The sequence below is a fragment of the Phymastichus coffea genome, unplaced genomic scaffold (genome assembly GCF_024137745.1).
Source record: "Phymastichus coffea isolate CEN01 unplaced genomic scaffold, Cenicafe_Pcof_1.1 PCOF00019, whole genome shotgun sequence".
Taxonomy (NCBI): domain Eukaryota; kingdom Metazoa; phylum Arthropoda; class Insecta; order Hymenoptera; family Eulophidae; genus Phymastichus; species Phymastichus coffea.
Window position 1 is genome coordinate 1433861 of NW_026706830.1, and position 25291 is coordinate 1459151.

Here is a 25291-nt window from a genome sequence, read left to right on the forward strand (position 1 = left end):
CTAAAACAGTGCGATTCAGAACCTCCATAAAAAGCTGATTTTGGATGTTTGCTACAAACGGTGTTATTGAAAGACTCATTTGCTTGACTTGATGCACATGGTGCTAATTGTGCTACACTGTTGATATACGGCTGTAAAATCTTTTCTAATTTGTCTTTTAAATTCAAATCTGTTAAACATTGACCATCTTTGAAGTATCTGTAAACATGCTGGTTTTTATCATTTTTTTGGCAAAATGTACCACAGTTCTGATGATCTCCGAACGCATGGGGACCGATATTTGACAGAGCATCTTTGACTTTTGGTTCACAACCTTTATTTTGTTTGATAGACAAGGCAAAAACTTTCTTAAAATATTCTCTTAGAGTAGCATTTAGTTTGATGTCGTATAATTTGCCATTAAAGGTTTTTGTTGAATGATTGAAATCTGACCACTTTTCAATTGCGTATGGTGAAGGTCGTCTCAAAGCAGCTATTGCAGATGAGTCATCGTCAGCAATGAGGGTTTTTATTCTACACTTCAACTTGACTAAATGTTCATTTTTCAATATTAACTCCACTGCCATATCGGCTTCCATAGCTTTTGACGATCCGTTATGATTTCTTCTGCAAACATGATTTCCCGTAACGACTCGTTTACACTGTCGACAATAAATATTGCGGCATGCCCATGCCATGACTTTCTTACCCAGTAGGCTTATCAACGACGCGTGACCTGTATATATAAATACCACTTTATTTTGTTTTTAGTTCAATAATTTATTGCATAATAAATTTAATAAAAAGACTATACCACTGAGACTGTTATATTGACGTCCTTTCTTTGGCCATGCACAATCGAACGAACCAGTCAAGTCAGTTATTTCATTTTCGTCTACCTCTTCATTACTGCTTACGCAAATATAAATAATAATTCATTATGAGAACACAAACATGATTAAAGGAAATTAGCTTAAAAAAAGTTTGCTCGCATGAATAATTTCTAATGACACATTCATTTCTTTTTACATTCACATTCAGTTATATTAACACAATATTAGTAATATAAATATATTGCATATATTTAGAGTAATAGGTTTGATCTCCTCTTACATTCGCATTCAATTTTTATTACACAATGTTAGTGATATATAAATTCGTCACATATATTTTGAAGTATATACAATTTTCAATTGAGATAAATGTTTTGTTATTGTAAATATTAATATTTTCTTACATCTACGTAATTTAAAAAAAATGAAGCCATTAAACATTTATTGTCGTTATTAAAACTAATATTTTTTCCCCAATTTAAAAGTTTTTTTTTTAACTAACTACTTCCTAAATACAACATGCATATTGACTATAATATTATGCAATAAAATATACAATTATTGTTGATAACTATGCTACGTATTTGTTAATTACATAAAGTACATATAAAATATTAAGCATTAGTGATATATAAACGCAGTCTTACATAAATAATAAACAGTTCAGTTTTGAAGTAACGTGAAAATAGCTGAAGCTTACTTTTGTTTTTTTAACTCTAATGTTAGTCTTTTTTCTTCTTTGATTGCCGCAATGCAAGTTGTTTGTGCTAATTTTTCAATGCCAGTTCCTACATATCTCTCCCACTTTTTCAGTGAAGAAGCGTTTATCGCTGGAATATTTAGTCCAGAAATAAAAGTATTCAACTTTGTTTCCCCTAAACCAGCATCAATAGTAGCTGCAAATTAACAAATATAATATTATGCTACATGCGCCTAAGCTTTATATATATTTTTTAAATGTTGCTTAAATGTATACTTACATATTGCTAACTTTAAGTTCGAGTCATAATAACGATTTGATGCTCTTTTAGAGCTTGTTTCTACTTCTATTACGCCTTTGCACTTATAACACTGGAGTAAACATTTGCTGGCAACTCCAATCACATTTTCTTTTAATAAAGAACGCAATGATAAAGAGATATCGCAATTATTGCACCACAAATCTGCAGCTATTTTGTCCATATTAACAAATCTGTGACCGTGAAAACATTCATAATTATTCTTTTGAATAGCTTCTGATACCTGCCAATAATAATATTTGATTTGACAATACTGTACAATACTATTTATATCTCCTGTAAATGGTATACGAATTGCAAAACTAACCTCATTCTTAACAGTATATACTGGCTGCTGTTTTATACGCCTTCCTTGTTTCCCTTTGCTTCTCTCAATAAAATTGTGGATATTCTGTTTTCTCTTTTTTTTCACAAATTTTCCTTTACTTTTTCCAATTGTGCCAACAACATTGTAAGTCATGATTTTTCAAATTAAAACGAAAGGCACTGATGCGACAGCCGATATAAACACAACACACACGATAAATTCATAACCGTTCAGATCTACAGTGTTGCCGCGTTTACTGTAGCAGTACCGTACTAGCGTCAGTTTTTTTATGAGGGGCTAATATTGATTTATTTACCAATGCTTCTTTTGCGATAAATTATTCATTTTGAATGAAAAAAGTCAGAACCAAAGTCTTACACAAAAATTTTTGTCATAAATAAGCTTGACAAAAAAGTATCCACTAGTGCCCCAACTTAGGTACGGCACCAAGCCATGGAGCCTCCTTAAACATTACTTTTTCAAAGGCAAAACGCCTCAGGAGATTAAACAGAAGCTTGATAAACATTATGGTAATTGTACACCTTCAATTAATGGTTTCAAAATTTTCGGAGTGGCCATATCAGCACAAAAGACGCTGAACGTTCTGGACGCCCTGTTGAGGTTACCACTTCAGAAATCATTGATAAAATCCATGATATGGTGATGGCTGACAGAAGAGTGAAGGTGCGTGAGATTGCTAGTACTATAGGCATCTCGAGCGAACGGGTACATAATATTTTGCACCAACATTTGGACATGAAAAAGCTATCCGCTAGATGGATGCCGCGATTGCTCACGATTGACCAAAAACGAGATGGTGTGAAGTGTTGCAAAAATGGTTTGCAGCTGTTCCAGCAAAATTCGCAAGACTTTAAGCGTCGTTTCATCACTGTAGATGAAACATGGATACATCACTACACTTCTGAGACCAAATAATAGTCTAAACAATGGGTTACCAAGGGGGAATCTGCTCCGAAAAAGGCGAAGACAATTCCTTCGGCCGGGAAGGTTATGGCGACTGTTTTCTGGGATACGCAAGGAATAATTTTCATCGACTATCTGGAAAAGGGTAAAACCATTACAGACGAATATTATTCATCGTTATTGGATCGTTTGAAATCCGAGTTGCTAGAGAAACGTCCACGATTGGCCCACAAAAAAGTTCTCTTCCACCACGACAATGCGCCAGCTAACGCCTTAGCAGTTGTGGCCGCAAAACTGATAGAGATAGGGTTCCAACTCGTTTCACATCCCCCCTATTCTCCAGACTTGGCTCTGTCGGACTACTATTTATTCCCTAATATGAAAAAATTGCTGGCGGGGAAAAGATTTTATTCAAACGAGGAGGTGATTGCAGAAACGAATGCCTATTTTACAGACTTGGACAAATCCTATTATTTGGAAGGGATTAACAAACTAGAGCAGCGTTGGATGAAGTGTATAAGCCCAAAAGGAGACTATGTTGAAAAATAAAAAAGATTTATTAAAAAAAATCAAGCAGTTTTTATTTTTGCACGGACTTTTCAAACAACCCTCGTACATTAGTCCCCTAAAAGCCCTTCTAGATGAAACTGCGAAAAATGAATACTGGCTCAAAGTTCTACTCGACAATGAAATCAAAATTCAAATAGAAAATTTAGAATTATTTGTCCCAACAGTTAACGAACTAGAAAAAAGAAACATCAATTTTTATATATATTCCAAAAAAAGAAAACAAACCTTATATAGCGGTACTCAAAAATATTCACCTGTCAGTTAACCTAGAAATTAAGAAAGAAATTAAAACAAGAAATCAAAACTTACAATCATAGCGTAATTCGAATCTCAAACATCAAGCATAGAATAACAAAGCACCCGTTACTCATCTTTTACGTTGTACTAAAAACAAATGAAAATAATAAGGAAATCAATAAATTAATGAATCAAATCATTAGTTTTTAACCTCCGTCTAAGAAAAGAGACATTCTGCAATGCATGCGCTGTCAGCAATATGGACATACGAAAAATTACTGTCATAGATTACCTATTTGCGTGAAATGTGCAAAAAACCATTTCACAATAGACTGTCCAATCAAAACTAAAATGAAATATGTTAATTGTGTTAATTACGGAGGAAATCATGTAGCCAGCTACAAAGGATGTACTGCAAGGAAAATTCTGCAGCAAAAATTATTTCCGACATTAAGATCAAAACATCTAAACACGGAAAATACCGAATTATACATATATATATATTATATGTATAATTTTTCAAATTCAATGCTCAAACGAATTCTTATACGTTAATGCGATAACCACCAAAGTATGAACAATATAAATAATAAGTGATATTAACATCACAATATTGAATGAAAAATTACCTTGTAAAATACCACTTAAAACCTAACAAGACATAAATACTGCCTTATCAAATCTAAATAACAACATCCATGAAGTTATTAATACTGCGACTCATAAACACACAACAAATAGAAAATCGAATATATTCATCTCCGTAACAGTATTAGATAAAAAGAAAAAAGAAAAAAGAAAACTAAGAAAAATATGGGCAAAAGATTAGAGAAAAAACTGATGAAACAAAATATAACTGTGCAATAAAAGAACTAATACAAATTATTAATTCGGAACGGGAGAAGAAGGAACAGTTGAGGAAGAAGAAAGTGACAATTGGGAGATCCAGGACATATCAACAGAAGGGGTAAGAAGAGAAACAACGACGAGCAGAGGGACCGGCGAACATAGAAGGACAGGTTACAAATGCGTATCATGGAATGTAGCAGGGAGTAAAAATATATTAAAATGCAAAGATTTTCTAAATAAGTTTGACATTATTTTATTACAGAAGACATGGGTAGATAAAAATAAAGAAACAAATTTAATTAAAAAACTGAACAAAAAATATAGATGGGAAATGAAGGCAGCAATCAAAGAGAAAACGAGGGGGAGAGCTAGTGGGGGGGTTATGATAGGGATTAGGAGAGAGAGAGGTAAAAATGCGGAGATAGAAGAATGGGAATACGGAATAATAGTAAGAAATATCTGGATGGGGAAAGAAAAAATTGATATTATAACGATTTACAACAACGCGAAAACGAGCAGAATGATCAGCAAACTGAAAAAGGTAATAGAGATAAGTTTAGTTGAAGGAAAGAAATTTATTATAGCAGGAGACTTCAATGTAAGGGTGGGAAGCGAACAGATAAATAGGGACAGTAGGAGGAATTCGGAGGATAAAAAAACGACCCGGGAGGGATTAAAATTAATAGAAAGTTTGAAATATTGTAACGCGGAAATAAAAAACGGATGTAGCAAAGGAGACGAAAATGGGAGAATTACTTTTATTGGGGATACGGGTGCATCGGTCCTAGATTTGATAATAGAAGGAGGAATTGGGATAACAAAGATAGTGACGGGGATAGAAATAGTAACAAGGATAGAATCTGACCACCTACCAGTAATTTTCGAGTTGAGGAAAAATGAAAAAAGGGAGAAGGAAGGGGAAGGGGAGGCTAGAGAAAGACTTATATGGAAGAAAGATAAGGCAGAGGAATATAAGGTTGTAATGGGGAAAAAATGGAGGATAGAAGAAATGAGGGGCAAATCACCGCAGGAGAAATGGAATAATTTGGTAATGAATATAAAAATATCAGCTGATAAATTGAAAATGAAAGGTAGCGGAAGGGAGGGAGGTAGGTTGAGTAGAAACAAGGATGGGAAAATAAGGAGGCAAAAAAAGAAAGTATGGGAAGAGTTGAATACATGGAGAGCAGATAGAATGGTAGAAAAGAGAGAGTTATGGAAAAGAGGGAAAAACAAACTAAAAGAGATGATAGCGAGAAAAATAAAAAAGGAAAATGAAAAAAAGATCGAAATCATGGCAGCGAGCAGAGACATGGGAGATTTTTGGAGGATAGTAAATAAAGAAAGGCCGAGGAAAAGCAGGAAAGGGGAAACAATTAAAAAAGTGGAATGGGCCGAACATTTTAAGAATTTACTAGGAGCAACAGAGGAAGGGAGGAGGATCCCCAACAAGGAGGGAAACATGAACGATAGGGGAAGCGAGATTGAGAGAGGAAGCACGAACCAGGAGGGAGAATGTAATGAGGAGATAGAAGAGGAGGAGGAGGAGGACAGATTATACAAGAGGATAAGCGAGAAAGAATTTAGGGATGCCTTGAAACAAATGAAAAACGGAAAAGCAGCGGGTCAGGACGGACTCCCCATTGAATTCATAAAGGGACTAACGGATAATTGGATAGCAACAATAATAGAAATTTTTAATGAATTTTGAGACAGGAACGAGATTTTAGAGGGATGGAAAATAGCAAGAATTTACCTAATATTCAAAAACGGTGAGGAGAAGGAGGCTAAAAATTATAGGGGGGTATCACTACTAGATGTGAGCTATAAACTAATGGTGAAAATAATGGCTAAAAGAATCAATGATTCGGCAGAGAACAATAAGGTATTTAGGGAAAGTCAAGCAGGATTTAGAGGAAAAAGAGGGACGAGGGAGCACATTTTTGTATTGAACTCGATTATAGGCAATAAACTAAAATGGAAAGGAGGGAAATTGTACTTAGGATTCATTGATTTCAAAAACGCATTCGACAGAATAGACAGAGATAAAATGTTGGAAAAACTAAAAAAGAAGGGGATAAAGGGGAAAATGTTGCAAATGATAAAAACAATTTACAAATCAACAAGGAATGAAGTAATAACTAGTGAGGGATTAACAGAGAGTTTCGAGACAAATAAGGGAGTAAAACAGGGGTGGCCAAGTCCTAACCTATTTTGTTTGTTCATGGATGATATGGATAACATTTGGGAAAAGAAAGAAATAGGAGAAGCGGTAGTGGGAGGGAAAAAATTCTATTGCTTAAAGTTCGCGGACGACATTGTAATCGTGGCGGATAACGAGGAAGGAATGAGAGAAATGTTAAAAGAAACGGAAATTTACAGTGAGAGAATAGGAATGGAAGTTAATATAAAGAAAACTATGATAATGATTTGTTGTGAAGGAAAAATAGGTAAAGAGAAAATCTTTTTATACAAAGGCAGAAAGGTGGAGGTAGTTAGGGAATTCAAATACTTGGGGTACTGGTTTACTCAAAAAAATGTGAACACGACACAAATAAATAAAAAAACGGAGAAAGCAAGTAGGGCAATCAATGCGGCGTGGGGTATTTTAAAAAGGGCAAAAATAGAAAACTTAAGGAAAAGGCTGTATCTGATGGACAGTATAATAAAAGCGGGATGTTTATATGGGGTAGAGATTTGGGGATGGCAGAAATGGGAAAATCTAGAGGCCATGGGATTAAATATTAACACGCCAAATTATATAGTTGCCATGGAAGCAGGTAGAGAGTCGATGGAGTTACAGACAGCTAGGAGGGCAATGGAGTATTTAGTTGAGATAGAAAAAATGGAAGAAGGGAGATGGCCAAAAATCTGTTTAAGAGAGGAAGTAAGGAACATATTAAATAAGAACCCGACAAAATGGGGAAAGAGGGTGCTAATACTACTGGAAGGGGTAGGGGATGAGGAAATCTTAAAAATGATATGGGACAAAAAAGAAGTAGAAAAAATAAAGGGTAAAGTAGAGAGTGGGTTAGAAAGAAAAGCGGAACAAGAATAACAAAGCTTTTGGGGCAAAATAGACGCGTCAACGTATAATGGACTTTATAAAAAAATAAAAGAGACAGTAGGGGAAGAGGCTTATTGGAGGGACAGGATGACTCCGGGATGGATAAAACAACAATGGGCGAGAATAAGATATGGAAACATAGGCAGAGAGCGGGCGAAAGGGTTTAAAGAAAGTGAGTGCAGATTCTGTGGAAGGATAGAAGAGAGTTTGGAACATATGCTAGAATGTAGGAGTGCAAAAAAGGTTATAGGGGGTAAATGGGTAAGAGAGCTTGAGGAACAGGAAATTACGGGAGAGAGAAGGATAAAAAGCAATAAATTGATTGAAATGTTAAAAGGGAGTCCCAATAGAGCAATCTGTAACTATATATTCATTTTCGAAAAATTGGCCAAATCGAGAAGGGATAATGAGCACCCCGAATAAGAGCAGAGGGAGTAGGGCATAGAGCAAATAAGAGAGAGGCAAGATATACATGTGCAAATATTTATATTGTTAATGCGAATTTTTGTTATTTCTGAATTTTTATTGTAGCGAAACGATTATGCGAAGATAGTGTTTGAATATAAGAAATAATGTAAAAGGAAATTTTTGTAGAAGGCTGTGAAAGCTATACACGAGCAATAAAATACTACTACAACTACTACTACAAATTATTATTAATGAAAAAAATGCAGAAATAATATAGATAAGTACGTGAGAAAAAAAAACTTTGAAGAACGATAAATTATGATCACAATAAGTGTTGTACTAGATGCGCAAGGAACAGTTTTTCAGGAAGCTTAGTATGTAGGAGTACGCTATTGTGTTGGGTTCTTTTATTATGACATCTATATTGAGCGGTGGTTGTAAATCTAATTCTACTAGCTGTTTGTTCATTATAGTTCTCTGATCTATAAATAAAGGACAATGCCATAATATGTGATCTATGTCTTGAGAGCTGTAAGAACACGGGCAACTAGGATCGCTTACAATTGACACTCTTGCAAGAGAGGCGTTGAGATTGTAATGATTCGCACGGAGTCGATTGATCGTTACAATAAGGTCTCTCGCTATTCCTTTTTTGTAAAATCATGGTTTTCTGGAGTCAGTAAAGAAGTTTTCAAAATAAAATTTTCCTTTGTCAGGATCAACGCTAAGAAGTGTATCATTTGTATTTTTATACATGTCAAATTTATACTTTTCCGCCAAGTCAGTAAACGCAAGCTTATTTAAGTCTGTAGGTCTACAATTCGCCGCTTGTTTAGCTTGTGTATCAGCGATATCGTTTCCTGTGATTGCTGAGTGAGAGGGAATCCAGTAAAGTTGGATATTACCAGTTTCACTTTTTCTTTATTGGAATTCTAGATATTTGCGTTTTATTTCATATAAGTAGAAATTGGCTTTGATGTTGAAAAGAGGCCTTTGCAGGCTTTCAAGTACACCCAGCGAATAACACAAAACAATTTTACAGACATCGGTGTTGTTGAGCGCTAAGTTTAATGCGTCCCTTACCGCTATACATTCCACTATGTAAACTGATGTTTTTTTCGATAAGCTCCTTTTGATAACAATATTTTTCTTTGGGTTTACACACGCTAACCCAGTCGACAAGGAGGTAGGACTTTTACTTCCGTCTGTGTAAAATACATTGGTAGAAGGAGAGTCCAATTCATCACTTATCTTACTCAGATTTTTATTTTGTTTATCTAGTTTCGTGAAGGGTATTATGGTAGTGACAACATCGTAACTATATGTGTACATGCTGTAATTCTTCGATTTAATTATATTATCAGCTGAGCAAGATATGTTTTGAATGCACGTTTCGAATAGACGTTTTCTTTTTCTTTTGTTCTTCTTAGTTAACGCATAATATTTTTTAACGGATTTATTCGTTAGTAAACTTTCGTTCGAAAAAATTTTGGAGATGTACGTGTTACCTAGAAATTTAGCTCTTTCATGAATGAATAGTATTTTGGATTCAAATAATAAAATCTTGATCGGTGTCGTTTTACGGAATCCTAGTGCAAGTCTTATTGCATTGTGTTGGATATCCTCCAGTTTTTCCTGTTAGTCTTTTCGCGTAGGATAGTAAACAATAATGCCATATTCCAGAATAGACCTAACGTAACTTTTATAAAGGCTGAGTAGCGTGGATGGATCCGCTCCCCACCAGATTCCTTGTAGATACTTGATTATATTAGATGCTCTATCACACCGTGATTTAACTTAATTGATTTGAGGAATAAATGAGAGTAGATAATCAAATATTATTCCAAGGAACCTGTTCGAAAATCTATCTGCTACAGAGGCTTCTGACTATTCTCTTTGGAAAGGTACAAAAAAAAAACAACCAACCAAACAAATTTCCTCCACCTATACTAAAATACGATATGACATGGCCAAGAACAAATATTAATAAAACAAAAACTTTTGCAAAGCATTTTGAACAAATGTTTACAATACCACAACGCAACATATCAACTGAAGAAGCATCAACGATGTTAAATAGCTTGCAAAATAAAAATGGGGAGAACAATCTATTTAATAATGTTAAAATTATAAAAAACATAATCGCCAATTTAAAAAATGAGAAGAGTCCAGGACACGATAATATAAATGGAAAACTACTTAAGGAACTCCCTATAAAAGCCAATATACGAGGTCTGTCCGAAACGTATCGGGCCTACCTTTATATTTTCGTGCTAGCGTTATTCTTTATCATCTGGTGGGTGGCATCCTTCAAAGTAATCCCCACTTAATTAAATAACACGGTTCCATCGATGTTTCCACTTTTCAAAAGAGTCCTGGAACTCACTTTTAGGGATAGCCTTAAGTACACTCGTCGCATTGTTTTTAACCGTTGTTTTGTCATCGAATCGGTGTCCTTTTAGTGATTTTTTTAGTTTTGGAAACAGCCAAAAGTCACAAGGGGCTATGTCGGGACTATATGGAGGTTGTCGAAGCAATGCAATATTGTGTTTGCTCAAAAACTGCTGCACAAGATTGAATGAATGCGCTGGCGCATTATCGTGATGTAGAAGCCAGTCACCACTTTCCCAAAAGTGCGGTCGTTTTCTTCTTACTGCATCACGCAAACGTTTCAAAATTGGAAAGTAGTATTCTTTATTGATTGTCTGACATGTTGGTGCATATTCGTGATGTACAACACCTTCACAATAAAAAAAAAACAATCAACATTGACTTAACATTGCTCCGATTTTGACGTGTTTTTTTTTAGTTTTAGCGATTCAGAATGCTTCCACTGTGAAGATTGTTGTTTTGTTTCAGAATCATAACCATAAATCCATGATTTATCACCTGTAATAACTTTTCTAAGCACATTATCATCATTATTGACCATTTCCAGATTATCCAGAGCGATTTCTAAGTGAATGTTCTTCTGCTCTGCTGTGAGCAATTTTGGGATGAATTTCGCACACACGCGTTTCATTCCTAAATTTTTGGTTAAAATTTCAGAAATGATAGTTTTTGGTATCCCAAGGTCTTCTTCTAGTTTTCGCACAGTCATACGACGATCTTGTTCGATTGCAAGTCGCACCCGCTCAATATTATCTGCGGTTTTTGTCGTCGAAGGTTGGCCGAAACGAGAATCACTATCGACAGAAGTGCGACCATCCTTGAACCGTTTATACCACTCTTTTATTTCTGTTTTGCTCATACACTCGCTTCTGAAGGCCTTTTGCATCATTTCAATAGTTTCCGAACTCGTTTTTCCGAGTTGAAAGCAAAATTTTATGCAAATTCGTTGATCTTGTTTTTCAGTCATTTTTGAATATCAAAATCCGACGAACGCGAAAAAGGCACTGTAAACAAAGACACGTTGCGCATGAACTATACGTCCGGCAGGTGTCAGCAAGTAACCAATAGATTCGTGAGGCTTTACTGTTGACATTTCTGTCCGGTAGAGGTAGCTCGAACACTATGGCGTGAAGATATAAACGTAGGCCCGATACTTTCCGGACAGACCTCGTATATAATCATACTGATAAATGCAATATTTTGACTATCATACTTTCTCGCTGATTGGAAAGTGGCAACTATTATACTCATTCCAAAACCAGGCAAACTACCCGAGTATGTCACATCATACAGACCAATCACCCTATTTCCCACACTCTCAAATGTTTGTAAGAAAATTATAATAAAAATATTAAACAAAGCACTAGAGGACCAAATTATAATACCTGATCATCAATTTAGGTTTCGTAAGAACCACGTAACAATAGCATAAATAAACAGAGTCACCACTATAATCAGAAATAATTTCGAAAAAAATGAATACTGTATTGCCGTATTTCTTGACGCAGCTCAAGCTTTTGCATGAGTCAAATATACCGGGTGTCCCATTTTTAATGACGGACCTGAATATCTCAAAAAGTTCACGTACGAAAAAATTGTTGATACAAATGTTATTTAGGACAGTGGGAGTCATCTACTTGTCAGATCAGTGTTCACCTTGAGAATGATTTTCTAGGTTATTTGAAGGTCAACTTTGTTTTTTTAAATGGAAACCCCTATTTGTTATCTCGGATTCGGATAAAGCGAGAAATTTTACGTTTAAATTATGTAATATCCGTGGGGTCCAAATGTCCCCACCCCATCCCCAAAGTCATTTCGAGGTCAATCTAACTTTTCAAATGGGATCCCTCATTTTTCGTCGCTGGTTTGAATTCTATGTGAAATTGCATGTTCAGATGATGGGATATTTATGGGGTCCGAATGACACCCCACTCCACCCTAGAAGTTATGAATTCAAATTTGCGACGAAAAATGAAGGTTTCTATTCAAAAAGTAAGGTTAACCTTAAAATAATTTTGGGGGTGGGTTGAGAGTCATTTGTACCCTACACATATTACATGATTTGAACGTAAAATTTCCCGCTCTATCCGACTCAGGAATAAAAAATAGGGGTTTCCATTAAAAAAACAAAGTTGACCTTCAAATAACCTTGAAACTCAAGTTCAAGGTCAAGTTGACCCCCTTCAAACCATACAACTTTCGTTTGAAAAAATTTTTGATTACCTTGCCATGTTTTGAGATATCCTACAGGGTAAGTTAAAATGGGACACCCTGTATATACACTGCCCGTCAATCACTTTTGCCATGCTTACCTCAAAATTAGGCAAACTTGAAAGTTTTGTATCTCGGTCGGAAATCATCGTATCACAAAAAACCGTAGGGTATTTTAAAGGTAATTGCAAAAGCTTCCATTTAAGACGTGCAGAGACTTAAAAATGAAAATATATGTTTTTTACAGTAAAAAAACAGATTAAAAAAATTTCAATTTTTTTAACCTCGACTTAAATCAATGCCAATTTAGAACCAGGCGGTGGAGGGCAAATCGACCTGAGGCGTTCGGAGGGTAATGTTTTTCCCTTTAAAATGAGCTCCTGCGGGGTTCTATCCGATGTTTTTTAACCGAGTTACGGCGTTTTTTGTAAAAAGCAACCTTTTTTCCAATCCTCAATCACTTCGACTATGCGTACGTTTTGGAAAAAAATGCCAAAGAGAAAAAAGTTTCATTTTGTGTCCAAGAATACGAAAATAAAGTCAAAATAAAGAAATAGAGAAAAAATTTTTTTTCGGTTTTTTAGCGCATTAAAAAAATAAAGAAATTTAACTTTTTTTTTACGCTTAGTTTTAAAATGTCTAGGGACGTAGTAAATCACAAAAAAACTAAAACTAAGCGTAAAAAAAAAGTTAAATTTCTTTATTTTTTTAATGTGCTAAAAAACTGAAAAAAAATTTTTTCTCTATTTCTTTATTTTGATTTGATTTTCGTATTCTTGGACACAAAATGAAACATTTTTCTCTTTGGCATTTTTTTCCAAAACGTACGCAAGTCGAAGTAATTGAGGATTGGAAAAAAAGGTTGCTTTTACAAAAAACGCCGTAACTCGGTTAAAAAATATCGGATAGAACCTCGCGGAAGCTCATTTTAAAGGGAAAGACATTACCCTCCGAACCCCTCAGGTCGATTTGCCCTCCACCGCCTGGTTCTAAATTAGCACTGATTTAAGTCGAGGTTAAAAAAATTGAAATTTTTTTAATCAGTTTTTTTACTGTAAAAAACACATATTTTCATTTTTAAGTCTCTGCACTTCTTAAATGGAAGCTTTTGTAATTACCTTTAAAATGCCCTGCGGTTTTTTGTGATACGATGATTTTCGACCGAGATGCAAAACTTTCAAGTTTACCTAATTTTGAGGTAAGCATGGCAAAAGTGATTGACGGGCAGTGTAACTAACTACAGTGTATTCTACATTTCTTGAAATTTATTAAGTTATAATATCTATTGAATTTCGTCTAAATTCGATATTAATCTTTAGATCGTAAACCGAAAAAAAGAAACATTCTAATGCAGCGATTGCCAAGAAATTTAAAAAAAGAAGAGGATGCGAACTTACAAATTATTTTAAAAAAGTCGGTGCAAAACTAAAAGAAAATTATAATTTATTCGTTACTTATATTAAAACATTGTGACGGAGAATCTCGGCTAGGCCGATCTCGTCCGTTTAGCTCTCGCAAATGTCCGTGCGCCGCGCCAGGCTGAGAGTGTGTACGTTAGGCACACACACTCATGCTTGGACCTTTTGTTTGCGAGGTGCTGAACACGGACTGAGCTGACGACTGGTGCGACGCAAATGGCGCAGAAGAAGAGAGAAAGAGAGAGAGAGAGCGCTCGAATTGCGGATCGCCGCGGAAAATTCGGGAGTCTCTGCTAGGCGAGGAGCAGAGGAAGTCGCGCGCGCGGATAAAACCGACGGTGACGGTTTTTCAAGGTTGGCCTCGCGACCTCGTCGACGATCGTTCATTTTGGAGACACGCCCGGTGCGCGGACGAGTATCGGAGAGTGAGGCTGAGTCGCGCCCAGCCGTGTCCCGAAGTATACCCGGTACCGGTGCGTGTGAGTCATCGGCGAGGTGCGCGGGTGCGCGCCCGAGCAGTCAGGACGGGCTGTCGTCCAGGACAATAAAAGGGCGGCGAAGACAGCAGCAACAACGATCAACGAGCGGGTTGCGGTTGAGGCGGCAATATTGCGGAGCGAGCGAGAGGACGAGCCAGAAGACAGATAACGACGACAAAAGGATATACCAGCGATACGGTCAGCGAGGAGCACACCAGTGACGTCACGGTGCAGAGCGCTCCAGCCGTCGGAGAGGCTGAAGGTCGAGGTCGGTGCCGTATTTTTCTCTTGGTTCTCTCTCTCTTGCATGTTTGGGCATCAGTCTATGGTTGGTAGCACAGCAGACCTGCTGGCTACCCGTTAATAGCCTATCAGCGAAAAGTGTTTGTCGGGCATTTGTATAATATCTAGTTTTTATAAGGGAATCGGCAGGCTGACCAGCCACCGATTCACCGTCGCGTTCGCGTTTGTTATTGTACCCCTCGTAGTGTGTAAGTCCGAGGTTGCCGTATTGTAATCGTTTGTTGACAATTAAAGACTAGCGTATTAATCCGCTGTTGTGTTTATTCGCCGCTGTATCACTCCTCATCCCGACTTCGAATCTGTGCGTTTAACGTGTTTATGCTCGACGCGTTATTCAGTCGTGGGAACGTCTTTTGCTTCCCGAATCCCCGAATAAATAATTTGTGCGGACGATCGCGAGCAACCCAGACGGGTACGGCCGGAATTCTCCGTTACAACATACATATACGTATAACATTAAAAAATAATAATTATTGATATTATGTATCAATTATGATTATTAATATTCTTAGTATTTCGTTGTGGTATTATGAAATGAAAATATTGTTTACATTCCAGTTTATTATTTATTTCATTTATAAAGTTGACTTATCATACATAAAAAAAGTTTATCAGTGTGATTAATGATGATTAGTACATTGTAACGAGCTCTTTTCAATGCAATCAATTCATTCATGAATTTAATTTTAAGTTTGCGAAGCAGTCCAAATAGTCAAAGGCCAGCTCACTCCATACATCGTATTGCACTAACGTGTTAGCTCTAAGAATTTAGTAATAATTATTTTCGTATATTCTTTTCATGTAAGCGATGAGCACCAGCGTATCAACTATCAATTAAAATTTCGACGAACTGTTCCTCCAAATTTTATTGTCTTCAAGCCAGTATCTGTTCTGAAGCTGCAGAAAATCAACAACAAAATTCGCTTTGTTGTTGCACGCTGAATATCTACATGAAGAAATCCCCGTTGAATTAATAATTAAAAATTCAAAACTATCAAATCTGGCTCAAGAAACCATTATCAACATCTCTAATTATTAATAAATTGTAAGATGTGAAATATTGCGTCTGAGTTGAAATATTCATATGCCTGTATTGCGTAGGCTATGCTTAGTTAAGAATAGCAATTTAGATTATAGCTTGATTGCTGTTACTTTATTACCTATGCTTTAACTGTCACAAAGAATTGTTTTGGACGGTACCGGCACTTCTTGTGAGTACTGCATGACTTTCTAATAACCAGCTTTGTTTACTCATTCAATTATTGAACTCGTAGATTTTGTGAAAATATGACGTGCAATTAAATCATTTATTTTGTACTCTCGCTCATTTAAAATATTTAATTTAGTAGTGCAATGCGGAATATGTCGAGGCGTAGCCGCGAATCTCAAAATTGCCTTATTTGTTTGATAAATTTTAAATAGTTTGTAAAGAAAGCCTATGTACTCAGACAGACAGATGCACAAAACACAATTTTAATGTTATAAATTATTACACATTACACCTACATTTTCGCTTTTATTTAATAAAACGGCTTAAATTTCCTTTGAAATCCTTCTTTGAAATTTCCAAAATCACCTCACCTAATCTCTGTTTAAAATTGAATTGTAATTTCCTTATGTTCAGAATCATGTCAAGCAAGGTGAATGTAATAACGACATTCAAATCCGACTACTTGCTATCGTGCTAATCCACGACCTAGAATAAGATAGCTGAGCTTAGCTGAAGTTTTAACCTCGGACACACAAATATCAATCCGATTTGTCCTAGGTAAAATTATCAACTGTAGATTTAGTTGGCTCATTTTATTTCGGAGTGACACTCCTCCGATATTTAATTTGTTATAAAATGAAAATTAAGCAGTGCCTGACGCTCATAATTCGGCATCCCGTATCTAGGTCGGTGTTTCTACTTTATATTATTAATTTCTTGAACGACTTAGATCGATTTGCGCTAGTAATCATATAAACTATAATCATTTATTTCGTTGTAAGACCAAAAGTAGCTCGGCAAATAAGTAGATAAACTAGAGAGGCCTTAGCTTAGGAGGCTATCAGCTTAGTTAGCTGATGTTCTCCCTGAGCTGATGCCTATGCATTTTCACTTCAGCACTGTCAACTTACCTCCTCTCTTCCCCTTACTGAGCCGATTCCCGTGCATTTTGACTTCGGCACTGTCGACTCACCTCCCTCCCTTACTGAGCTGATACCCATGCGTTCTATGTTTTAGACTTTCGGGTCATTGTGCCCCACCCCTACTAAGCTGATGTGCTCCCTGAGTTGATGCCCATTCTGTGTTACACGCTTTCATTTCGATGCGTGTATATGTGTGTTTCATTTTTAGACCTAATAAAGTAAATTTTATTGAAAAAAAACGAACGGACGAGTCGCGGGATCAAACCCGCGTCCTCTGGACCCACAGAACGATGCTTTACCGGTAGAACCACTGCCATTAGTACCACGGACAATTTGTATAGTGTATATTGGCTACACGAATATATAAGGCCCCAAACGCCAATATATATAAATAATAATATTATAAATATATATAAATGGTGTGTGTGTGTATGTGTGTCCTACCGAAGATAATTTAATAAAAAAAGTACAAATACCTATCAAGACCAAGATGAAAAAATTATGCAACATAAATCTTGCTTACTTTATTTTATTTGTAACTTTCGCGGTTGTAAGCTACTATAAATAGCACAGTTTAGGAATTATCGAATCATTCATCAATCAGTATTCCAATAAAAAGGATCGCTACTTTAAAGAAAAGTACTCTCGTCTTCCACAGGAAGACATGGACGAAAAGAAGAACAAACTATCGTTCACATGGAAACAAACTATTTCGAAATTTTCGAACAATACTAATAATTTTTCTTGACAAATAGGCTATCAGCAGTTCAATAATAAAAAGAATGACTAATAATCATATGTACATATGACATCATTATACACTACCTCAACTACAATAAATAAACATTTTTTTTTCATCTAAATTCTATGTTGTATAAATTTGTTTATTGAAAAAAATACAAAATTTACTATAAAAAGATGAACTGGTGCTGCTGCTACTGCTGTCGTCGTCAGAGTCAACGAAGAATTTCACTTTTAAAAGAATATTTTATTGTATCAATTATAAAAAATTTTTTTATCGATAAAAATTTATCTATATGTTCTTAAAAATATATGTTATTCTAAAAATTATCTACTTAAAACAAATAAAATCACTATAGATATACTTCAACGGCTTCATCGCTCTCTTTCCAATCCATGCAACAACCATCCACGTAAAACTTTTTCATTGATATAACGTTTTGATGTGCACATGTCGTTACGCATTTGCCGTTATGATTAGGGCACACGGTAACAGATTTTAATTTTTCGTAAAGTGAATAGCCCCAATTCAAGTCGAAAACTTTAAGACAACATCGTTCTACCACTCTTTTTTCAGATCTCCGGAAACGAAAATTTTTGTGGCATCTTTGAGTGTATCTGTGATGACAAATTTATGCTTTTCGTTTTTAAAATCGCCACAGTTCCATGTTAATCCATGATAGTAGAGTTCAACATACGACTAACGTTTGAAACTATAAAAACAGGTATATATACAGCCATGTGGCCAGTTATCGTTCGAACTTTGTTTCGTGAGTATGAATTTCAAAGAACAAACTGTAAAACTTCTCATAGAAAATTTGGACGTCATCGTGCGCGAAGATAAGCAACCAAAGCATCATGAAGATTTACTGCCAAATAGCATCAGAGCTATTTTTTGTGGTTCGTCCAACTGTGGTAAGACCAGCAGTCTGTTGGCGCGTATCGCTCATCCCAATTGTATTTTTAAAAATTTTTACGTGTACTCGAAATTTTTCAATCAGTCAAAGTATAAATTATTGGAAAAGATGTTAAAGCGATAGATGGAGTAAAGTATTTTTTGTTCAAGAAGCAAGAATACGTGATCGATCCCAAGCATGCACTACCTAATTCGATTATGATATTCGATGACATCGCCTGTGAGAAATAAGACAACGTGAGTGCTTTCTTTTGTATGGGAAGACATAGAAGCATCGACTGTTTCTATCTCTCGCAAACGTACGTACATATTCCTAAATATCTCGTGAGAGATAACGTCAATTTATTGGCAGTTTTCCGACAAGACGAAGCAAATATGAAACATATACGTGTATTACGATCATGTGAATTCTGATATGACCATTCAAATAACTTTATGCAAAATGCTGGTTGGATGATAAATATAGGTTTTTAGTGATCGACAAAGATAGAGCTATAAACTATGGAAGATATCGAAAGGGTTTTGATTGTTTTGTTATAAATATATTACGATAGTTATGCAGTATACAGTCTCTCGACAATCGTTGAAGCGTCAACGTGGCTGATTATCAACGGGAAAAACGTGCTTTCTCAACTCGTAAAAGCGCAAGATGCAATAAGACAAAAATATAGTTCATTGAAGCATACCCGAGATTATGCCGACAAAGTCTTGAATAAACATTCAAACCAATAGTCGATCCTCTGAAAGCCGTAAAAAGCGAAGTGGAATCAATTAAAAATTTAATAAGTGAGAAGGAGCTTTCCGAAGCTTTTACTAGAGTTAAAAAGCCGAAATTTCTCAACAACAAAAAAACAAAATACGAATTCAATTATTCTGCTGATAACCTCGCTAAGTATGACGTCGCTCAGTCTAGTGGCGAAGATAGCGATGCTACTGTTACGCACAATACTACGACGATTTATAAAAGTTTATCCGAGCCGAACGAGGATAAGCATTTAGCTGGCGACAAGTATAGGAATGTATTAAATAAATGTGACTCGACTTGAAAAAGATAAAAGTGGACTTGATTTATGGAGTACATAAAGAACGAAATGGATCATACAGAATTGGTAAATCTGCGGAGATTCTTGACAAAAAATAACGTAGACGTGGATGGTTTCAAGTTTCAAAAACACAGGGTTTAATGAAGGTACTGGTAGCGAAGCAACCTAATCAAAGTTTAATCAGTACGAATGATCTCAAGAGCTACAAAAAAATCTTGGAGATATCTAGTATTCATAGGAAGAAAAATCATCTAAACGAGGTTATGCGAGCACACAATAGTAACAAAATCAATAACATAATTGGTCCGTAGTTCAGTTTGACTAAAAAGACAAAAGAAGGGCAGGGGCTACAGACTGGTACGTCTTTACCTATTTGCAAGATTGCACGAAACAATACTTATATGGATTCCGTATACTAGGATGATCCGAATGAGCTTGTTGATCGCCTTCGATTATTAGTGGCTAAACAATCAGCTGGTAACAATAATCATGTCAATGAAATTCATTCAATAATCAAAGAACTACGCAAGGGTGGATATATATATATATGCTGATAGTACACCTATCGTTTGAGCATTATCAAAATGAACGTCGACATATTCGAACGTAAATTTAAAGAACAACGTCTCAACGGTCTTCGCAGTTCGCCCGGTATTGAGTTGAAGCTGACAAGTGAGTACCATTACGATCTAGAGAATAAAAGATTGGAAAATCTTGCTCCTCCGTGACAGGCTAGAGACGGTTTAAATTGAGAAACTATGGAAAAGATTGTTCAGATGGAAATCAAAGCTATAAAGCTACGAGAGACAAAGAAGAATTATCAGGAATAAAGTCAATTGTTCAAAATTTAGAAAATAGTTGATTAGATGGAAGCGGTGGTGGTGGAGAAGTTGCACAAACCAAATTTTCAAAGATGTAACACCGAAAGGATGAACCATTTAAAACATTCGTTGTCGTTGTACTGCACATCCACACAGGCTCTCTTTCTTCTAATAGGTTCGGGTAATTTAACATAAGAACCAGCTCTCATAGGATTATACTTACTGATATTTACGGTTAAGTTTAATATAACACGAAGAGACCAGCCCGAGTCTTGCTCTTGAAATTCTCCCGTGCTCTTACTGATTGGTTCTAAAACGTTTTCAATGAACCACTCGTCTATGTCTGTAGTTAGATATTTCGGTGTCATCTTGATATTGAAATGCTTCACATCGAGTGTTTCATCGCAATTATTCTTTTCAACTGCATACTCGGCATCTAGTACAGCATTCACTTATAAAGAACTATGTTTCTTCAAGGTCTCCTTAATTTGAGCAAGGAATAATGGTTTAGCATGCTTCAAAAACTTATTCAAGTCCTAATGTTTTAGATTCGTTATTACACCAGTCTTTATTCTGTCTTTGAACGCACTATTGATGTCGTTCAAGCGAACTGTTGAGTCTTGAGCAGGATTGATAACAGCCGATGTAGTACTAACTGGTTCGACACCTTCACCAACTATATCCAAAATAACAACAGGATTTTATATCGATTGTTCGCTATGCTTGCTTACAACAGGTTCAGCAATCGACGAAGTGACCATGGGGGACTATGCCAACAGCCTAGTCTTGTATTCGTTTGGCATATGTAAAACGATTCTAATCATGCACATAGCTGCCTGCAGCTTCTCTCTACCAGCATGATCAAGTTAGGTGAACAAGAAAGCTCTTCCGCTTTGTGCAAAATCAATGAACCCAGGTCATTTTTCGATGTCTTCAACACTTGCATGATAAGCCTTCATCAGAAGATGTGCACGTAAAAGCAATAAGGCCGTATTCTTGAAATACTGAGCCATGATTATAATTACTCAGCTAAGCAAATTTTACAAATCCATTACGTTATATTCACTACTCGTCAATGCTAATTGGTTGGCAAAAATGTAAAGGGGGTGAACGATTGTGATTTATCGAAAAATTATAGTAATGTTAAATCAATATTATTTCAAGCAGAAGAGAATCTAATTGGTTAGAAAAAAATTGGTGGGGAATCAACAAGTGCAAGCCCAGCATAAAAAGGTATTCATTCGACTGTATTAACGCAGTCGTCGATTCTTTAGTTATTACAACGGATTTTGTTGTAGACGTACAAGGCTTTAAAACTTCCTTCAACAAATTTGTATTCAAGGAGATTACCGTTTTTCCTCTGGAAGAAAATTCAACTCCATCAATGCTTTTGTTTAAATAACCTTACCCATGGGAGTGGTTATTAAAGAAAAATCAGTGCAAAAGCCGGTAGCTAACGAGAAATTTGCATGATAGTCCGTGGGAATCTGACGATTTACCGTACTATAATTTTGGAAAAATAATGAAAAAACATTTTTTGGAGCAACTATTTTTGTCAAAAGTCTTGAAAAAACAGTTGTTTTGTTTGTTTTTTGTTGTTTTTTTTACTCACTTATTATATATATATAAATTTTGGAGATGTGTATTGTTGATTTTTTCCTATGTAATATATATTGTAACGGGGTTAATACCGTTTATTTAACTTAAGCGTGCAATCGTATCGAAGAGCGCCCGTGATTACGTACACGTTCAAACACGAAAACCGGAGAGCAGGAGGGAACGGGTGTCAGTCAACCAACTATCTACTAACGTGAAATAAATATATCGAAAATACTGGTTCGTTTTTATTCGCGCGCGTTCCATCCTGTCTCGTACCGAATTCCCTTAATACATTTCACCCCCAACCGGCAGGTGCTGCCCTCGCCGGCAGCAGCATGGTTGGGCTGTTAGCGCTAATACGACGTTTACCGTCACAGCCTCCTTCCAGACTGGACCTATGGGGTCCTCGACGATAACATTATTAGCGCTGTTCCTTTTGAGGTGAGGAGGGGAAAGCATAATAAAAGGTCACATTCTTTGTGATATTCTAAACAACTTTATTGCGTGTTAGTGTGGGTGTAGCCTTACTCACGGTGGCAGGAATCCTTAATCCGGCTGGTCGCTGGTCATCTCCCGTCCTTCTGCGTCCAGCGGGGGGCGCCCGCGTGCCTCCCATCCCAGCCACTCCTGGACCAGGTCGACGTGCTGCCTGACGCGGGGACACCGGTCTGTGCGGGTTATCCCGGGGTAGTGGCATACGTTGCACCCCTTCCACTGTGCGCGGAAGAGGGTGCCATGAGGGAGGCCTTGCTCCCTGGGGGTCATCTGGTGGGGTCCTCTCCCGTGGACGCCACCACAAGATTTATGTGGATGGGCCCCGTTGCTTGACCCCCATTGCTGCCGTCCACATTGACCACCAGGTTTACCCCGCACGTCCGTGGGCCCCGGTGTGTCGTGGCCTCCGACCTGGCCTCCGGAGCCGCTGGTCCGGCTCAGACGACTGGAGGCTGGGAGAGGCCAACAGGTGCATCACTCACCGGGCCCTCGAGGGCCTGGCGGTGACGGCGCTGCACCTCCTTTAGCGCCTGTGTGAACTGGCGCCGGCGGGACACCACCTTACTCCAGTAATCCATATCATTGGGGCGGTGTCCCGCAGCTATGTACGCATCGTACTCCGCATACACGGCTCGTTGGAGGGTGTTGAGGATCGTCCAGCCTTGCTCGACCTCCCTCAAACCCTCCACTATCTCTTCCCAGGTTCGTTCACCAGGCGAGGATGCCTGGCTAGTGAACCTGGGGCGCCAGGTCGCATCGGCGAAGCCCCCCTCCGTGTGGGTGCCCACGGAGGTTGGTGGGGCCTTCAGCGGGACGGCTTCCGCTGGAGGTCCAAGTAGCGGCGCGGTCTCTGCGCGCGTGATTCCGGGCGTAGTCGACGCGCGTGTGGTGGTCCCTTCGATGGGGAGCTTCTCTATTAGCACGGATGACGAGCTCTCGTGAGCTCGCACCCGTGCTTGCTCCTCTTCCTCCTTCTTGGTGCTGAGAAGGTGTAGGGCGGCGTGGACCACCCCTTCTACGACGGGGTGCAAGTCTAGCTTGATGAGGGCGGCCGCCGCCTGCTGGAATTGCTCAAGCGTGATCTACATCCTGTAACAATCCCACAATCTTTTCCTCGGGTATCGAAGGTGGGCGCCTGTTCGGCTGCCCAGGTCCTTCGTTCGCAGGGCCCCATGCATGCACGGTCGGTGTTCTCGGCGGTCTACCCCTCTTCCTTTTCCCGACAATGGGAGGGGAGATACGTGGATTCTGTCGATGCGGTGTAGTGTGTGTGGTTAGTGCGTTCTTTCGAGGTCTCCCTCGTGGGCGCTTCATCGCATAGTTGAGGAGGTGGTTATTGGGATCTTGTCGGAGGAATCGGAATGGGCGTGACGAGATGGGCTCGAAGTTGTCGCGTTATCATTCCGTAGTGCGTTATCCGTAGTGTCGGTGCGCCCGTTTCCGCGTATCGTCGCATCGCTCGCAACAGGCGGGACGCTCGTCGCCTTGGTTCCCTCGGTGGTAGAGATATCGTCGTCATCTCGTCGTCGGATTCCATCTTCCGGTAAGTCATCCTCCTGTCCATAGTAGGGCTTGAGGTCCTTGGCGTGGACCAATTCCGTGATCTCTTCCTGCTAGTTAGCAAGGCGGTACGAGTTGACTCCGAGTACTTTCGTGACGATAAAGGGACCTATGAACTTTGGCGCTAACTTCGCGAAAATACCCTGCGTCGCACTGGACAGTATGCGATTCTTCTTCCATACCTAGTCCGCTTCCTGAAACCCGGGGGTCCTGTGCTTGGCGTTATAATATCTCGCCTGCCTCAGGGACTCGTCCGAAGCGCTTTCGCGAGCTTGCTGAATAACGAAGCGGTTATTCTGCATATGCTCGTTCCATTGTCCGATTCGGAGCAAACTTTCCTCTCGAGCAACAAGCTCGTCCATTCGTCTCCGAAGGGTGTTCGGGACTTCCGGTTGTCTGCCGTAGTTGAGCATGGTAGGGCTGGTTCCCGTGGAACTGTGGACAGCAGTGTTCAACACGAACGCAAGTTCAGGTAACGCTCGGGCCCATTCCTTGTGATTCCCTCGCAGGTACGAGGTTATCATCGTCTTCAATGTTCTGTTAACCCTTTCCGTAGTGTTAGCCTGTGGGGTATAAGTCGGGGTAAAGGTCCGTTTTATCCCTTAATCTCTCAGGTAACCGTCTACCAGCTGGTTGCGGGACAGGAAGATCTTAGGCGTACTGAATCGCAGGATTACTCGTTCCCGGAATTCCTTCGCGATCGACTTGCCGTTGGCACTACGTAAGTACGCACTCGACCCATTGTGTGAATAAATCGATGAATACCAACACGTATTCGTGCTCCTCGGAAAGGGTCCGGCGATGTCGCCCGCTACCACTTGCCAAGGCGTTGACAACATCCGATCCTGCATGAGCCCGCGCGGCAGTCGTTGTCCGACCTTACACTGCTGACAAACCTGACACTTTTGGACGTAACCCTTGACGTCCGCGTACATCCCTGACCAATAGTAGGACTGGGCGACGCGGACGAAGGTCTTCTCGCCTCCCA

The 25291-nt window shown here is 38.2% G+C and overlaps 1 protein-coding gene across 2 annotated transcripts in view; it reads left to right on the forward strand.

Moving 5' to 3' along the window:
• The window catches only part of LOC131675319 (protein slit), a 1191763-nt gene that overhangs the window by 441206 nt on the left and 725266 nt on the right, over positions 1-25291 (forward strand). The window lies entirely within an intron of this gene.